General features: G+C 47.7%; 1 long non-coding RNA gene and 1 pseudogene across 1 annotated transcript; both read left to right on the top strand.

The window, feature by feature from the left end:
• Nucleotides 1-493: 493 nt before the first annotated feature.
• Nucleotides 494-2,494, top strand: LOC120050945 (annotated as a pseudogene).
• A 7,176-nt stretch (nt 2,495-9,670) lies between these two features.
• Nucleotides 9,671-12,184, top strand: LOC120050944. Its single transcript, XR_005477213.1, has 2 exons — nt 9,671-11,703; nt 11,949-12,184. It is a non-coding gene; the product is annotated as an uncharacterized LOC120050944 (long non-coding RNA).
• The last annotated feature ends 6,609 nt before the right edge of the window (nt 12,185-18,793 follow it).

The following is an 18,793-nucleotide window of genomic DNA, read 5'->3' as shown; positions in this document are numbered from 1 at the left end:
GGGTCTCCGTTGGATGTCGTCAGTGACAAACTTGACTTTCTTAAGACAGTACAATTTCAATGTAATGCATCGCAATAGGTAAATAGTGCTTGTACACAATGTAGTAACCTAATATTCCACCAGTGGCTTTGTAATTACAATGGCAGTTTTTTGTATCAACATTTTAGCTTTTTATAAAACACATCTTTACAGGATTACATATTTAGTTTTTAGGGCACAACATGTGCTTCATAAGTAGCTAGAATGCATATAGGCCTAATATAGGCTATATGCAATCAATTAAAACAAGTTTCTGTTGCTCCTAAATGTTATTTTGTGCTACTAACGTTTTAAAATTGGGAGCACCAGTACCAATGAAAATGTTTAATTTAGAGCTATCCATCAAGTTTGTGACCGGGTCTTCCTACTATCTTTATACTGGACAGCAGGGCGGGCTAGGGGGGAGACGGTCAGGCAGGGACCAAAAGGAACTTGCTGGAGAGTTCAAAGTCCTCATTGAGCGCAGATTAGATCAGAGCAGCGCTGATGCCAACAGCCTGCACTTGACTTTGATACAGACACTTGCTGCGCGGAGGACTGGAGCGCACAGCCTCAAACTGCAGGAGAAAACAAGTCTCGTTTTATCGTCCGACTTTTGCTCGTCATCGCTCAGAGAGCGGCTGCCAAGTCCGTATTATTGCCCAAGACTAGAGTCCCTGCTTTCATCCGCCCTGTCTCCACTAGTTCAGGTATGAGCTATTAGGCTTTATAGAATGGAATTGCGTAGTTTGCATCTGGATAAGCTAGTTTATTGTAAATTAATACGTTTATTAGATACTATTGTAATATGTCCTATTCATAGTCTTTCTATACTTTTTAAACAAAATCAACAAGTGTTTTTGGTCCTGTTATGTAAGTGGTTGATGCAGAATAGACCAGTGGAAGTTACCAAAGAGCCATCTGACACAGGCCTACTGTCACATTTTCCCTGGGGACACATTTGCTGCAAAGAGCAGAAACCCATTGTGCTCTTAGTAGGCTACAGTGGGGAAATAAAAAGCTAAAAGCAATTTAAAAAGTATTTAATTACAAATAAAGTGCAACAAAACACTCACCAAATGTTGCTTATCAATGTTCGCATGTGTGTGTTTGTGTGTTACGGGCTTGCGATCACTGACTCGTTGTGATGCGATGACCAACTGGCAGAAGAGACTGACCTCTAAACAGAACATGGTAAACATGGAGAAGGGGACAGATGGTGAGTCACACACACACACGTCTCCTGTCCTCAGCATCAATGACCATGGACTGACAATTCATAACCATCGGTGGGTTCATTGAGTAGGTTTGTATGGACTTTGTTTATAGTTTTCCTCAGTGTGGAAGATGATAGGAGCAGTTGGTTAAAGAATGACATACAGTATGGGCTGCATCTCAGTAGTCTACAGTGGCTCCCTCTCCTCACCTTCATTTGCACTGATCTGAAAACATAGGCTAGGTTAAAGCAATATGGTGGAAGCCTCAAAAAACAACATATAGTGTGCCTACTCTGTATGTGTCCTCAACCTTTCAGCGGTCTCTATCTGAACCATAGTGAAGTGGGGATGTACCCGTGTGTGTCCTGCGACCCTCCCCTCTTCAGGTAACCATCTAGCCTCCCTATACCAACTGGTCACACTAACATCTTAATTTCGACCTTTCTGTAATCCTAACCCGAATATGAGCATTTAGACTCGATCTCTTTCTAGACCTCTCGTTCTCTCCTCTAGTTCAGAGGTGAAGTATGACTCGGGCATGGGCTGGCCGGCATTCAAAGAGGCTCATGGGACATGAACGCGACAAGAGCCACGTATCCATCATCCGTCACCCTGACAACACCCTGGGTAGTGCAGAGACAGAGGTCGTCTGTAAACATGTGAGTTGCATTCTGGGTAATTATGCTGAGAGCCAATCAAACTATTGTGTATTGCAGGTGTTAGTGTGTTGGTGTGTTTGTTCTGTCTCCTCTAGTGTGTGTGTGTGTGTGTGTGTGTGTGTGTGCATCGTTACAGTGTGACGCCCATCTGGGTCATGTGTTTGAGGATGGACCGGACCCCACCGGAGAGAGGTTCTGCATCAACAGCTTCTCTCTCAACTTCAGGCCCAGAGAACCCGGACCCGGCGACCAGTAGAACCCCCTAGAACCATCTTAAATCACCTAAGCCTGACCAGAACCAACCTTCAAACCCAGAGAACACAAACACGAGGGCCAGTAGAACGCAACAGGCCCAATATCTGGATCCCTAACCAGAGATCTCAGCATCAGGAATACTGTTTTATATGTCTGTATCTTTCTGTAACTGATCATAGATGAGCTTGTGACCTATATTTACCTGGCTGTGTGGTCTTCCCAACCATAGCCACAACTACTGTACATTATACAGTGCCTTCGGAAAGTATTCAGACCCCTTGACTTTTTCCACATTTTGTTACATTAGACTTATTCTAAAATGTATTAAATATATTTTTTTCCTCATCAGTCTACCCCATAATGGCAAAGCAAACAGTTTTAGAAATGTTTGCAAATGTATAAAAGCATACTTTATTTACATACGTATTCAGACCCTTTGCTATGAGACTCATAATTGAGCTCAGGTGCATCCTGTTTCCATTGATCATCATTGAGATGTTTCTACAACTTGGAGTCCAGCTGTGGTAAATTCTATTTATTGGATATGATTTGGAAAGGCACACACCTGTCTATATAAGGTCCCACAGTTGATAGTGCATGTCAGAGCAACAACCAAGTCAGCTCTGAGACAGGATTGTGTCGAGGCACAGATCTGGGGAAGGGTACCAATACATTTCTGCAGCTTTGAAGGTCCCCAAGAACACAGTGGCCTCCATCATTTTTAAATGGAAGAAGTTCTGAACCTCGAGCCGCCCGGCCAAACTGAGCGGAGAGAAGCACCTTGGTCAGGGAGGTGACCAAGAACTCAATGGTCACTCCTCTATGGAGAGGAAGGACAACTGTCTCTGCATCACTCCACCAATCAGGCCTTTATGATAGAGTGGCCAGACGGAAGCCATTCCTCAGTAAAAAAGGCACATGACAGCCCACTTGGAGTTTGCCAAAAGGCACCTAAAGACTCTCAGACCATTAGAAACAAGATTCTCTGATCTGATGAAACCAAGATTGAACTCTTTGGCCTGAATGGCAAGCATCAAGTCTGGAGGAAACCTGGCGCCATCCCTAAGGTGAAGCATGGTGGTGGCAGCATGATGCTGTGGGGATGTTTTTCGGGACAAGTCTCTGAATGTCCTTGAGTGGCCCAGCCAGAGCCCGGACTTCAACCCGATCGAACATCTCCGAAGAGACCTGAAAATAGCTGAACTGCAATGCTCCCCATCCAACCTGAGAGCGTGAGAGGATCTGCAGAGAAGAATGGGAGAAATTCCCCAAATACAGGTGTACCAAGCTTGTAGCGTCATACCCAAGAAGACTCGAGGCTGTAATCGCTGCCAAAAGTGCTTCAACAAAGTACTGAGTAAAGGATCTGAATACTTATGTAAATGTATTTGTTTTTTTATTCGTAATATATTAGCAATAATTTCAAAACTGTTTTTGCTTTGTCATTATGAGTTGTGTGTAGATTGAGGGGGAAAAAGGGAAAAAAAAAACTATTTTAATAAATTTTAGAATAAGGCTGTAACGTAACAAAATGTGGAAAAAGTCAATGGTCTGAATTTCCGAAGGCACTGTTTGTTAATGGTCACATTTTGTAATGCTTGTTAAAGGGTTTTCAATCAAGTTCACTGGGAATCTGAGATTTAACTGTTAGGTCATTATGAGGTGACATCACTAAAGCTGCTGTAGGTCCCATGACAGAAAAGTCTGAAATTAGGAAGGAATTCTAATATTGGCTCTAGAACTAAAAGGAAACCCCTGTTGTTGCTCAGCAGGACCAGGTTTGAAGACCATTGATGAATGACTGTTGTATGACCATAACGGGCCGCAGATTTAGGGTCTCATTCCTAGGCACTGAACACCAGGGCTTAGTGTCTGCTATTGTGTACAGTTAGTATGTCTGTGCTAGAACTTAGGGGGTCTACACAGTCTATGCAAACGGAGTCAAAGGATGTCCATTTGTGTTGCTCTGTAAGTAGTTCTACGTACATTTGTGCGGCTCACTTCCTTTGGCTCTGCTTCCGTAGACTGTAGACCCCTTTACTGTCACTTGAACCATTCAACATGTAACATAGTCCGGGTTAGCGGAGGGTTTGACCGGCCGGGATATCCTTGTCCCGTCGCGCTCTAGCGACTCCTTGTGGCAGGCCAGGCGCATGCACGCTAACTTCGGTCGGCAGTTGTTTCCTCCGACACATTGGTGCAGCTGGTTAAGCGAGCAGTGTGTCAAGAAGCAGCGCAGTGTGTCAAGAAGCAGCGCAGTGTGTCAAGAAGCAGCGCAGTGTGTCAAGAAGCAGCGCAGTGTGTCAAGAAGCAGAGCAGGGTGTCAAGAAGCAGAGCAGGGTGTCAAGAAGCAGAGCAGCTTGGCAAGGTCGAGTTTCGGAGGACGCATGGCTCTCAACCTTCGCCTCTCGAGTCCGTATGGGAGTTGCAGTGATGGGACAAGACTAACTACCAATTGGATAAAATTTGATCACACAAAATTGGGGAGAAAAATAGGTAAAAAGTAAAGAAAGAGGCACCACAGAGAGAGTGAGGGTCGGACACAAGATATGTTTTATTTATTTCATCTTTATTTAACCAGGTAGGTGGCAGCAGAGAACTGGAAGGAAAGGTGGCCAAAGAAAGTGTTGGCTTTGGGGATGACCAGTGAAATATACCTCCTGGTGCGCGTGCTACGGGTGGGTGTTGCTATGGTGACCAGTGAGCTGATATAAGGCGGGGCTTTACCAAGCAAAGACTTATAGATGACCTGGAGCCAGTGGGTTTGGCGACGAACATGTAGCAAGGGTCAGCCAACGAGAGCATACAGGTCGCAGTGGTGGGTAGTATATGGGGCTTTGGGGACAAAACAGATGGCACTGTGATAGACTACATCCAGTTTGCTGAGTAGAGTGTTGGAGGCTATTTTGTAAATGACATCGCAGAAGTCAAGGATCGGTAGGAAGTCAATTCTAGATTTAATTTTGGATTGGAGATGCTTAATATGAGTCTGGAAGGAGAGTTTACAGTCTAACCAGACACCTAGGTATTTGTAGTTGTCCACATATTCTAAGTCAGAACCGTCCAGAGTGGTGATGCTAGTCGGGCAGCAAATCGGTTGAAGAGCATTTAGTTTTACTAGCATTTAAAACCAGTTGTAGGTCACGGAAGGAGTGTTGTATTAGAGTGAAGCTCGTTTGGAGGTGTGTTAACACAAGTGTCCAGAAGTATACAGAATGGTGTTATCTGCGTAGAAGTGGATAAGAGAAATCACCAGCAGCAAGAGCGACATCATTGATACAGTTGACACAAATACACCTACATTTAAACTCAGTTTCACAATTCTTCACTTTTAATCCTAATACAAATTCCCTGTCTTAGGTCAGTTAGGATCACCACTTTATTTTAAGAATGTGAAATGTCAGAATAATAGTAGAGTGATTTATTTCAGCTTTTATTTCATCACATTCCCAGTGGGTCAAAAGTTTATACACACTCAATTAGTATTTGGTAGCATTGGCTTTAAATTGTTTAATTTGGGTCAAATGTTTCAGGTAGCCTTCCACAAGCTTCCCACAATAAGTTGGGTGAATTTTGTCCCATTCCTCCTGACAGAGCTGGTGTAACTGAGTCAGGTTTGTAGGCCTCCTTGCTCGCTTTTTCAGTTCTGCCCACAAATTCTCTATGGGATTGAGGTCATGGCTTTGTGATGGCCACTCCAATACCTTGACTTTGTTGTCCTTAAGCCATTTTGCCACAACTTTGGAAGTATGCTTGGGGTCATTGTCCATTTGGAAGACCCATTTGTGACTGAGCTTTAACTTCCTGACTGATGTCGTGAGATGTTGCTTCAATATATCCACATAATTTTCCTACCTCATGATGCCATCTATTTTGTGAAGTGCACCAGTCCCTCCTGCAGCAAAGCACCCCCACAACATGATGCTGCCACCCCCATGCTTCACAGTTGGGATGGTGTTCTTCGGCTTGCAAGCCTCCCCCTTTTTCCTCCAAACATAACGATGGTCATTATGACCAAACAGTTCTATTTGTTTCATCAGACCCGAGGACATTTCTTCAAAAAGTACGATCTTTGTCCCAATGTGCAGTTGCAAACCGTAGTCTGGCTTTTTATGGCGGTTTTGGATCAGTGGCTTCTTCCTTGCTGAGCGACCTTTCAGGTCGATATAGGACTCATTTTACTGTGGATATAGATACTACGTACCTGTTTCCTCCAGCATCTTCACAGGTTCCTTTGCTGTTGTTCTGGGATTGATTTGCATTTTTTGCACCAAAGTACGTTCATCTCTAGGAGACAGAACACATCTCCTTCCTGAGCGTTAAACGGCTGCGTGGTCCCATAGTGTTTATACTTGCGTACTATTGTTTGTACAGATGAACGTGGTACCTTCAGCCGTTTGTAATTGCTCCCAAGGTTGAACCAGAGTTGGAGGTCTACATTTTTTTTTCTGAGGTCTTGGCTGATTTCTTTAGATTTTCCCATGATGTCAAGCAAAGAGGCAATGAGTTTGAAGGTAGGCCTTGAAATACATCCATAGGTACACCTCAAATGATGTCAATTAGCCTATCAGAAGCTTCTAAAGCAATGACAATTTTCTGGAATTTTCCAAGCTTTTTAAAGGCACAGTCAACTTAGTGTATGTAAACTTCTGACCCACTGGAATTATAAGTGAAATAATCTGTCTGTAAACAATTGTTGGAATAATTACTTGTCATGCACAAAGTAGATGTCCTAACAGACTTGCCAAAACTATAGTTTGTTAACAAGAAATTTGTGGAGTGGTTGAAAAATGAGTTTTAATGACTCCAACCTAAGTGTATGTAAACTTCCGACTTCAACTGTATATACAAAGAAAAGTGTCAGCCTGAGAATTGAACCCTGTGGCATCCCCATAGAGACTGCCAGAGGTCCGAACAGGCTCTCCAATTTGACACACTTAACTCTGAGAAGTAGTTGGTGAACCAGGCGAGGCAGTTATTTGAGAAACGAAGGCTATTGAGTCTGCCGATAAGAATGCAGTGATTGACATCAAATCAAATTTATTTATATAGCCCTTACATCAGCTGATATCTCAAAGTTCTGTACAGAAACCCAGCCTAAAACCCCAAACAGCAAGCAATGCAGGTGTAGAAGCACGGTGGCTAGGAAAAACTCCCTAGAAAGGCCAAAACCTAGGAAGAAACCTAGAGAGGAACCAGGCTATGAGGGGTGGCCAGTCCTCTTCTGGCTGTGCCGGGTGGAGATTATAACAGAACATGGCCAAGATGTTCAAATGTTCATAAATGACCAGCATGGTCAAATAATAATCACAGTAGTTGTCGAGGGTGCAGCAAGTCAGCATTGAAAGAGTCGAACGCCTTGGCCAGGTCGATGAAGACGGCTGCACAGTACTGTCTTTTATCGATGACGGTTATGATATCGTTTAGGACCTTGAGCGTGGCTGAGGTGCACCCATGACCAGAGCTGTTGGCCGGGGTAGGGGTAGCCAGGATATAAATAATGGCCAGCCGTAGAAAAATGCTTATTGAAATTCTCGATTATCGTAGATTTATTGGTGGTGAGTGTTTACTAGCCTAAGTGCAGTGGGCAGCTGGGAGGAGGTGCTCTTATTCTCCATGGACTTTAGTGTCCCAGAACTTTTTGAAATTAGTGCTACAGGATGCAAATTTCTGTTTGAAAAAGCTAGCTTTAGCTTTCCTAACTGACTGTGTATATTGGTTCCTGACTTCCCTGAAAAGTTGCATATCGCAGGGGCTATTCGATGCTAATGCAGAACGCCACAGGATGTTTTTGTGCTGGTCAAGCGAAGTTAAATCTGGGGTGAACTAAGGGCTATATCTGTTCTTAGTTCTACATTTTTTGAATGGGGCATGCTTATTTAAGATGGTGAGACGAGCACTTTTAAAGAGCAACCAGGCATCCTCTACTGACGGGATGAGGACAATATCCTTCCAGGATACCCGGGCCAGGTCGATTAGAAAAGCTTTCTCGCTGAAGTGTTTTAGGGAGCGTTTGACAGTGATGAGGGGTGGTCATTTGACCACAGACCCATTATGGATGCAAGCAATGAGGCAGTGATCGCTGAGATCCTGGTTGAAGACAGCAGAGGTGTATTTAGAGGGCAGGTTGGTCAGGATGATATCTAAGAGGGTGCTCATGGTTACGGATTTAGGGTTGTACCTGGTAGGTTCCTTGATAATTTGTGTGAGATTGAGGGCATCTAGCTTAGTTTGTAGGACGGCCGGGGTGTTAAGCATATCCCAGTTTAGGTCACCTAACAGTACGAACTCTGAAGATAGATGGGGGGCAATCAATTCACATATGGTGTCCAGGGCACAGCTGGGGGCTGATAGAGAGAGGAGTTCTGGTATTACACTAGACAATAATTTAGCAGTGATGCAGAAACCAAAGAGCTGACCATGACCCCAGAGGAGACCCCACAGGAAGCACAAGGTCAACCCCCCCAGCTCAGAACATCGACTTACAAGTATAGGGGTGTGTGTGTTCATGCAAACACTCATAATTTACATGATGTCACAACTACAGCATAAACACAGTCATTAGTCAGTGGCGGACTTGCAATGTTGAATTCCTTCTATATCGTGTTTGTTGTAGATGGGAGATGACATGTTACCTGGTCAGCGTACCTGATTATTAGGTCACAGGGCGAGACCCAGATGCAGACACGGGAGGCAGATGGTTCGAGTCTCTGATATTTATTATAATCCAAGGGGCAGGCAAGAGAATGGTCGTGGACAGGCAAAAGATCATAAATAAGGTCAGAGTCCAGGAGGTACAGAGTGGCAGGCAGGCTCGAGGTCAGGGCAGGCAGTATGGTCAGCCAGGCGGTTCAGAGTCAAGGCAGGCAAGGGTCAAAACCGGGAGGACTAGCAAAACAGAGATAAGGGGAAAAGCAGGAGCACGGAAAAACACGCTGGTTGACAAGACAAGACAAACTGGCAACAGACAAACAGGGAACACCGGAATAAATACCCAGGGACTAATGTGGAAAACGGGTGACACCTGGAGTTGAGCGGAGACAATCACAAAGACAGGTGAAACAGATCAGGGCGTGACACTGATGACCCTGAAGCCCCCTCCTCCCCAGACACCCGCCCCCTGCTCCCCAGACACCCGCCCCCTCCTCCCCAGACACCCGCCCCCTGCTCCCCAGACACCCGCCCCCTCCTCCCCAGACACCCTCCTCTCTGTTAGCACTAACACCTGCCTGGGACTTACACTACCTGCTCTCTCAATTCAATGTAAGGGTTTTATTGGCAAGGGAAACATATGTTAACATTTCCAAAGCAAGTGAAATATATAATAAAATAAACAATACAAATTAGCAGTAAACATTACACTCACAAAAGTCCCAAAATAATAAAGACATTACAAATGTCATATTATGTGCAAATGGTTCAAGTACAAAAGGGAAAATAAATAAACATAAATATGGGTTGTATTTACAATGGTGTTTGTTCTTCACTGGTTGCCCTTTTCTTGTGGTAACAGGTCACAAATCTTGCTGCTGTGATTGCACACTAGTATTTCACCCAGTAGATATGGGAGTTGATCAAAATTGGATTTGTTTTCTAATTCTTTGTGTATCTGTGTAATCACACACACAGCATTATGCAATGTTAAAGCTTCCTGAGTAGATAGACAGTTCAGCAGAGGTACCCCCCCCATCACCCACACCCCAGTATGCCATCTCCTCCAGCTATCTCTATAATGGTAAGAGTCCTTTCCTCTCCGCCCGGCCATCTCCTCCAGCTATCTCTATAATGGTAAGAGTCCTTTCCTCTCCACCCGGCCGTCTCCTCCAGCTATCTCTATAATGGTAAGAGTCCTTTCATCTCCACCCGGCCGTCTCTAGCTATCTCTATAATGGTAAGAGTCCTTTCCTCTCCACCCGGCCGTCTCCTCCAGCTATCTCTATAATGGTAAGAGTCCTTTCCTCTCCACCCGGCCGTCTCCTCCAGCTATCTCTATAATGGTAAGAGTCCTTTCCTCTCCACCCGGCCGTCTCCTCCAGCTATCTCTATAATGGTAAGAGTCCTTTCCTCTCCACCCGGCCGTCTCCTCCAGCTATCTCTATAATGGTAAGAGTCCTTTCCTCTCCACCCGGCCGTCTCTAGCTATCTCTATAATGGTAAGAGTCCTTTCCTCTCCATCTCTATAATAGCTCTGCTTTGTTTTTTTAAAATGGCAGCTGGAACCCACAGGCTTCCCAACATTCCAAAGCTCCAAACTGATTGGCTCTTCATTAAAATATTTGACTATATTCAAATCACAGTTTGGGAACAATCACTGTGGTGGATTAACTTTGTGTTTCAATGGTGAGCCAGAGGAGATTTCATCATATGTTCATGTCCAAATTACATCATTTGAGAATAAGATGCAAAGTTGATCTGAAGACAAAGTTAGAGTCCTTTCCATTTTGAACAATCACTACATTCCCTGCGTAGGTAGCAGACCGGTGCTGAACACGTTCCCTGCGTAGGTAGCAGACCTGTGCTGAACACATTCCCTGCGTAGGTAGCAGACCGGTGCTGAACACATTCCCTGTGTAGGTAGCAGACCTGTGCTGAACACGTTCCCTGCGTAGGTAGCAGACCGGTGCTGAACACGTTCCCTGCGTAGGTAGCAGACCGGTGCTGAACACGTTCCCTGTGTAGGTAGCAGACCGGTGCTGAACACGTTCCCTGTGTAGGTAGCAGACCGGTGCTGAACACATTCCCTGTGTAGGTAGCAGACCGGTGCTGAACACGTTCCCTGCGTAGGTAGCAGACCTGTGCTGAACACGTTCCCTGTGTAGGTAGCAGACCTGTGCTGAACACGTTCCCTGTGTAGGTAGCAGACCTGTGCTGAACACGTTCCCTGCGTAGGTAGCAGACCGGGGCTGAACACGTTCCCTGCGTAGGTAGCAGACCGGTGCTGAACACGTTCCCTGCGTAGGTAGCAGACCTGTGCTGAACACGTTCCCTGTGTAGGTAGCAGACCGGTGCTGAACACGTTCCCTGCGTAGGTAGCAGACCGGTGCTGAACACGTTCCCTGCGTAGGTAGCAGACCTGTGCTGAACACGTTCCCTGTGTAGGTAGCAGACCGGTGCTGAACACGTTCCCTGCGTAGGTAGCAGACCTGTGCTGAACACGTTCCCTGCGTAGGTAGCAGACCTGTGCTGAACACGTTCCCTGTGTAGGTAGCAGACCTGTGCTGAACACGTTCCCCTTGTAGGTAGCAGACCGGTGCTGAACACGTTCCCTGCGTAGGTAGCAGACCTGTGCTGAACACGTTCCCTGTGTAGGTAGCAGACCGGTGCTGAACACGTTCCCTGTGTAGGTAGCAGACCGGTGCTGAACACGTTCCCTGCGTAGGTAGCAGACCTGTGCTGAACACGTTCCCTGTGTAGGTAGCAGACCTGTGCTGAACACGTTCCCTGCGTAGGTAGCAGACCTGTGCTGAACACGTTCCCTGTGTAGGTAGCAGACCTGTGCTGAACACGTTCCCTGTGTAGGTAGCAGACCGGTGCTGAACACGTTCCCTGCGTAGGTAGCAGACCTGTGCTGAACACGTTCCCTGTGTAGGTAGCAGACCGGTGCTGAACACGTTCCCTGTGTAGGTAGCAGACCGGTGCTGAACACGTTCCCTGCGTAGGTAGCAGACCTGTGCTGAACACGTTCCCTGTGTAGGTAGCAGACCTGTGCTGAACACGTTCCCTGTGTAGGTAGCAGACCTGTGCTGAACACGTTCCCTGTGTAGGTAGCAGACCGGTGCTGAACACGTTCCCTGCGTAGGTAGCAGAGGTGCTGAACACTGACATAGTGATTGGAGAGACAGACTATAGATCCTACACAGTGTTTTACTACCAGAAACAGGGACAGTTCAACTCCTACAAAAATGTCCATTAATTATAATCTACATAATCATTCAAATTTCCTGTTGCTTAAATTATGATCCATTTGTACATATATGAAATTAGAAGATTTATTTTCCTTAGTTATGTATATTAAAACAATAATGTTGAAATTGATTTGACTCTCTTTTTTAAATGTGTTGCCAGTGTGTGGATAAGGACCATGTGATCAGTGAGTATCCAATTTCAAAACGTTTGTCCAGCCATTGGTAGTGGAGTGTCACGTTCCTGACCTGTTTTATGTTATTTTTGTATGTGTTTAGTTGGTCAGGGCGTGAGTTGGGGTGGGCATTCTATGTTTTGTGTTTCTATGTTTAGGTCGTTTGTAATTAGCCTTATATGGTTCTCAATCAGGGACAGGTGTTTTACGTTTTCCTCTGATTGAGAACCATATATAGGTTGGCTGTTCACACTGTTTGTTTGTGGGTGATTGTCTTCCGTGTCTGTGTCTGCGCACCACACGGGACTGTTTCGGTTTGTTCGTTCGTTAGTTGTAGTCTCTACCTGTTCGTGCGTTCTTCATGTTATATGTAAGTTCTCATGTTTTAGGTCAGTCTACGTCGTTTGTTGTTTTGTAGTTTATTCTAGTGTTTTTCGTGTTTTCGTTTTCGTCTTTCAATAAATTCAGTATGTATTCACAACCCGCTGCATTTTGGTCCTCCGATCCTTCTCTCCTCTCCTCGTCTGAGGAGGAGGAAGAACTAGACACCCGTTACAGAACCACCCACCAACCAAAGACCAAGCGGCGTGGGAGAGCGCTACAGCGAAACCAGGATTCGTGGACATGGGAGGAGATATTGAATGGAGAAGGACCCTGGGCTAAGGCAGGAGAGAATCGCCGCTCTCGGGAAGAGAGGGAGGCAGCTAAAGCCCAGGAGCGGTGGTTTGAGGCAGCAAGGAGACGTGGCTGGAAGCCTGTGAGTAAACCCCAAAAATTTCTTGGGGGGGGGCTAGAAGGGAGAGTGGCGAAGTCAGGTAGGAGACCTGCGCCCACTCCCTGTACTTACCGTGGAGAGCGCATGGTGTCTCCTGTACGTGTGCACAGCCCGGTGCGGTACATACCAGCTCCTCGTATCGGCCGGGCCAGATTGAGTATTGAGCCGGATGTCATGAAGCCGGCCCTACATATCTGGCCACCAGTACGTCTCCTCGGGCCGGCTTACATGGCACCAGCCTTACGCATGGTGTCCCCGGTTCGCCTACATAGCCCGGTGCGGGTTATTCCACCTCCCCGCACTGGTCGGGCGACGGGGAGCATACAACCAGGTAAGGTTGGGCAGGCTCAGTGCTCAAGGGAGCCAGTACGCCTGCACGGTCCGGTATTTCCGGCGCCACCTCCCCGCCCCAACCCAGTACCACCAGTGCCTACACCACGCACCAGGTTTCCAGTGCGTCTCCAGAGCCCTGTTCCTCCTCCACGCACTCTCCCTGTGGTGTGTGTATCCAGCCCAGTGCCTCCAGTTCCGGCACCACGCACCAAGCCTTATGTGCATCTCCAGAGCCCTGTACGCACTGTTCCTTCTCCCCGTACTCGCCCTGATGTGCGTGCCCTCAGCCCGGTACCACCAGTTCCGGTACCACGCACCAGGCCTATAGTACGCTTTGAGAGTCCAGTGTGCCCTGTTGTTGTTCCCCGCACTAGCCTGAAGGTGCGTAGCTTTAGCCCGGTACCTCCAGTTCCGGCACCACGCACCAGGCCTACAGTGCGTCTCAGCCGGCCAGAGTCTGCCGTCTGCCCAACGGCGCCTGAACTGCCCGTCTGCCCAACGGCGCCTGAACTGCCCGTCTGCCTAACGGCGCCTGAACTGCCCGTCTGCCCAACAGCACCTGAACTGTCTGTCTGCCCAGCGCCGTCTGAACTGTCCGTCTGCCAAGCGCCGCATGAACTGCCCGTCTGTACTGAGCCTTCAAAGCCGCCCGTCTGTACTGAGCCTGCAAAGCCGCCCGTCTGCCATGAGCCTTCAGAGCCGTCCGCCAGACAGGAGCCGCTAGAGCCTTCCGCCAGACAGGAGCCGCTAGAGCCTTCCGCCAGACAGGAGCAGCCAAAGCCTTCCGCCAGACAGGATCAGCCAGAGCCTTCCGCCAGACAGGATCAGCCAGAGCCTTCCGCCAGACAGGATCAGCCAGAGCCTTCCGCCAGACAGGATCAGCCAGAGCCTTCCGCCAGACAGGATCAGCCAGAGCCTTCCGCCAGACAGGATCAGCCAGAGCCTTCCGCCAGACAGGATCAGCCAGAGCCTTCCGCCAGACAGGATCAGCCAGAGCCTTCCGCCAGACAGGATCAGCCAGAGCCTTCCGCCAGACAGGATCAGCCAGAGCCGTCAGCGAGCCATGACCAGCCAGAGCCGTCAGCGAGCCATGACCAGCCAGAGCCGTCAGCGAGCCATGACCAGCCAGAGCCGTCAGCGAGCCATGACCAGCCAGAGCCGTCATCCAGCCATGACCAGCCAGAGCCGTCATCCAGCCATGACCAGCCAGAGCCGTCATCCAGCCATGACCAGCCAGAGCCGTCATCCAGCCATGACCAGCCAGAGCCGTCATCCAGCCATGACCAGCCAGAGCCGTCATCCAGCCATGACCAGCCAGAGCCGTCATCCAGCCATGACCAGCCAGAGCCGTCATCCAGCCATGACCAGCCAGAGCCGTCATCCAGCCATGACCCGCCAGAGCCAGCCTGCCAGGATCCGCCAGAGCCAGCCTGCCAGGATCCGCCAGAGCCAGCCTGCCAGGATCCGCCAGAGCCAGCCAGCCAGGATCCGCCAGTCATTCTGGTGTTGCCCCTCATTCTGGTGTTGCCCCTCATTCTGGTGTTGCCCCTCATTCTGGTGTTGCCCCTCATTCTGGTGTTGCCCCTCATTCTGGTGTTGCCCCTCATTCCGGTGCTGCTCCTTATCCTGGTGATGCCCCTTAATTTAGGTGGGGTTATTTGGAGGGTGGTCATTGTGAGGTGGATAAAGAAGCGGGGATTTATTATGGTGGGATGGGAACCACGCCCAGAGCCTGAGCCACCACCGTGGACAGATGCCCACCCAGACCCTCCCCTAGACTTTTGGTGGTGCGTCCGGAGTTCGCACCTTGAGGGGGGGGTTCTGTCACGTTCCTGACCTGTTTTATGTTATTTTTGTATGTGTTTAGTTGGTCAGGGCGTGAGTTGGGGTGGGCATTCTATGTTTTGTGTTTCTATGTTTAGGTCGTTTGTAATTAGCCTTATATGGTTCTCAATCAGGGACAGGTGTTTTACGTTTTCCTCTGATTGAGAACCATATATAGGTTGGCTGTTCACACTGTTTGTTTGTGGGTGATTGTCTTCCGTGTCTGTGTCTGCGCACCACACGGGACTGTTTCGGTTTGTTCGTTCGTTAGTTGTAGTCTCTACCTGTTCGTGCGTTCTTCATGTTATATGTAAGTTCTCATGTTTTAGGTCAGTCTACGTCGTTTGTTGTTTTGTAGTTTATTCTAGTGTTTTTCGTGTTTTCGTTTTCGTCTTTCAATAAATTCAGTATGTATTCACAACCCGCTGCATTTTGGTCCTCCGATCCTTCTCTCCTCTCCTCGTCTGAGGAGGAGGAAGAACTAGACACCCGTTACAGAACCACCCACCAACCAAAGACCAAGCGGCGTGGGAGAGCGCTACAGCGAAACCAGGATTCGTGGACATGGGAGGAGATATTGAATGGAGAAGGACCCTGGGCTAAGGCAGGAGAGAATCGCCGCTCTCGGGAAGAGAGGGAGGCAGCTAAAGCCCAGGAGCGGTGGTTTGAGGCAGCAAGGAGACGTGGCTGGAAGCCTGTGAGTAAACCCCAAAAATTTCTTGGGGGGGGGCTAGAAGGGAGAGTGGCGAAGTCAGGTAGGAGACCTGCGCCCACTCCCTGTACTTACCGTGGAGAGCGCATGGTGTCTCCTGTACGTGTGCACAGCCCGGTGCGGTACATACCAGCTCCTCGTATCGGCCGGGCCAGATTGAGTATTGAGCCGGATGTCATGAAGCCGGCCCTACATATCTGGCCACCAGTACGTCTCCTCGGGCCGGCTTACATGGCACCAGCCTTACGCATGGTGTCCCCGGTTCGCCTACATAGCCCGGTGCGGGTTATTCCACCTCCCCGCACTGGTCGGGCGACGGGGAGCATACAACCAGGTAAGGTTGGGCAGGCTCAGTGCTCAAGGGAGCCAGTACGCCATACCTACCTGTCAGGCACAGAGGTCAAATTTGTTTTTTAAAATGGATATTAGGTCGATATTCGTTAGCTCTTAAACAAACGATGCCTTGACTAAGGTAATTATATATTCTGGATCAGGGGCGGATGGAGACCAATCCATGCTTTAAAAAAATATATTTAAAAAAATTGTTATTTGCATTTCAATCTTCAATACCTTTTAAACAAAGTGTGCCACAACTATGAAAATGATATAAGGCCTATTCTAAATCAGGAGAGGATGGAGCACAATCCACACCTTTTGTTGTTGATTATTTTTGTTGTGGATTATTTTTATTTGTAAACGTTTTACTAGGATTTCAATCCTCAATATGTCTAAAACAAGGCTTGCCATGACTGCAAATGATATATTCTGAATCAAGGAGGATTTGTTATCCATCTTCCCATGATTCAGAATGTATACTTTTCATAGTCCTGGTACACTTTGTTTAAAAACTAGTGAAGATTGAAATCTTAGTAAAACGTTTACAAATAAAAATGATCAACAACAAAAATAAACTGTTCCTGATCTGTGGATCGATCTCCATTCTCCCTTGATTCAGAAGATATCATTTTCAGTCATGGCATGCTTGGTTCAACAGCTATTGATGAGAGAGCCACAGAATATCCAGTATACTTTTTTTTGTACCTCAGTTCATTGCGCCTTCATTAGAGATCAATAACCCCACCAAAAAACATCACGTTTACTCTTCATGCAGGGCATGTGGACATGTACTTGCATAACGATCAGTTATACATTCCGTAAACAAGTTTATATAACTGTTACCGATTGTGAATACGCACCACAACTTCTATAGGCTGTAGAAACAGATGTTCATGTAAATGTATGGACATGTTAATAACTTTTTCTGTCTTTTTCACTTTTGAGTTTGTATGGTCGGGGTCTTTGTTTCTGTGTTTGTTCTGAGTTTGTATGGTCGGGGGTCTTTGTTTCTGTGTTTGTTCTGAGTTTGTCTAATCTCTCGTTCCCAGATTGCGTGGTAATATGTTGAATAAGTGTCACGACTTCTGCCGAAGTCGTTGCCTCTCCTTGTTCGGGCGGTGTTCGGCGGTCGACGTCACCGGTCTTCTAGCCATCATCGATCCATTTTTCATTTTCCATTGGTTTTGTCTTGTCTTCCCACACACCTGTTTTCAATCCCATCCATTACCTATTGTGTATTTAACCCTCTGTTTCCCCTCATGTCTTTGTCAGAGATTGTTATTTGTCAAGTGTTGTGTTTATTGTGTATAGGTGTGCGACGGGTCATCGTACCCATATTTGTTTTATGTTTTTCCTATGAGTGTTATGGAGCAGATTACTGGGACTATAATTAAAAAACTCCATTCTACACTCTATTTGACTCTCCTGCGCCTGACTTCCCTGCCACTTATACACGCAACTGTGACAGAATCTCTGACCATTATATATGAAGTCAGCAGGAGAGGACACGACGCCCATGGAGGTGGAAAAGCGCGTTATGGAACAAGCGAAGGAGATTGACTGTTTGAGCGCCGTCATGGATCGCATTGTCCAGAATATGGATCGCTAGGAGAGACAGGGAGTTTCTCCAGCGCCTCCACTGCCACAACTGGGATTTACCGTTAACGCGTTTTCCCCACCTGAACCTAACAAAATCCGTTTACCCCTACCCACGGGTTACAACGGAGATACTGCCGGCTGCCAGGGTTTCCTCCTTAAACTGAACTTATATCTGGCCACGGTCTCCCCAGTACCATCCGACCGGGAGAAGAGTTCCGCCCTCGTCTCATGCCTCACCGGGAAAGCACGGGAGTGGGCCAGCGCTGTGTGTAGAGAGGAGAATGCGGCGTTGGACCATTTTGAGGAGTTCACCCTTTATTTCAGGAGAGTATTCGACCATCCTCCCGAAGGAAAAACGGCGGGTGAGCTCCTCTATCATCTGAGGCAGGAGACGAGGAGTGCCCAGGAGTTTGCTTTGGAGTTTAGGACCTTGGCTGCCGGCGCTGGATGGAGCGACAGGGCCCTGATCGACCATTATCGTTGTAGCCTACGCGAGGACGTCCGTCGGGAGCTGGCCTGTAGAGACACCACCCTCAACTTCGACCAGCTGGTGGACATGTCCATCAGGCTGGACAACATGCTGGCTACTCGTGGACGTCTAGATCGGGGTCTGGTTGTTCCATCCTCCCGCACCCTCTCTCCCGAACCAATGGAATTGGGAGGGACGGTGCGCCGGGAGACCGGAGGGGGTTCCCGCTCGAGCACCATCTATGGTCGCAGAGATCACACTGCTGGTCGGTGCCGGGTTGGTTCCTCTGGGAATAGAGAAGGCAGGCAGGGCACTCTGGCATCCCCCCAGGTGAGTAGGCACCATTCTCATCCAGAGCCCTCTGTTGCACTTATGTTTGTCTCTGTCACTTTTCCGGATTTTTCCCTGCATTCCCAGTATAAGGCGCTAGTAGATTCAGGCGCGGCTGGAAATTTCATTAATAAAAATTTAGCTCATAGTTTAGGGATCCCTATTGTGTCTGTGGATATGCCTTTCCC

This window comes from Salvelinus namaycush, chromosome 7 (genome assembly GCF_016432855.1).
Source record: "Salvelinus namaycush isolate Seneca chromosome 7, SaNama_1.0, whole genome shotgun sequence".
NCBI classification, from domain to species: domain Eukaryota; kingdom Metazoa; phylum Chordata; class Actinopteri; order Salmoniformes; family Salmonidae; genus Salvelinus; species Salvelinus namaycush.
The sequence above is the reverse complement of the archived record's forward strand: the minus strand, read 5'-3'. Positions and strand labels throughout refer to the sequence as shown.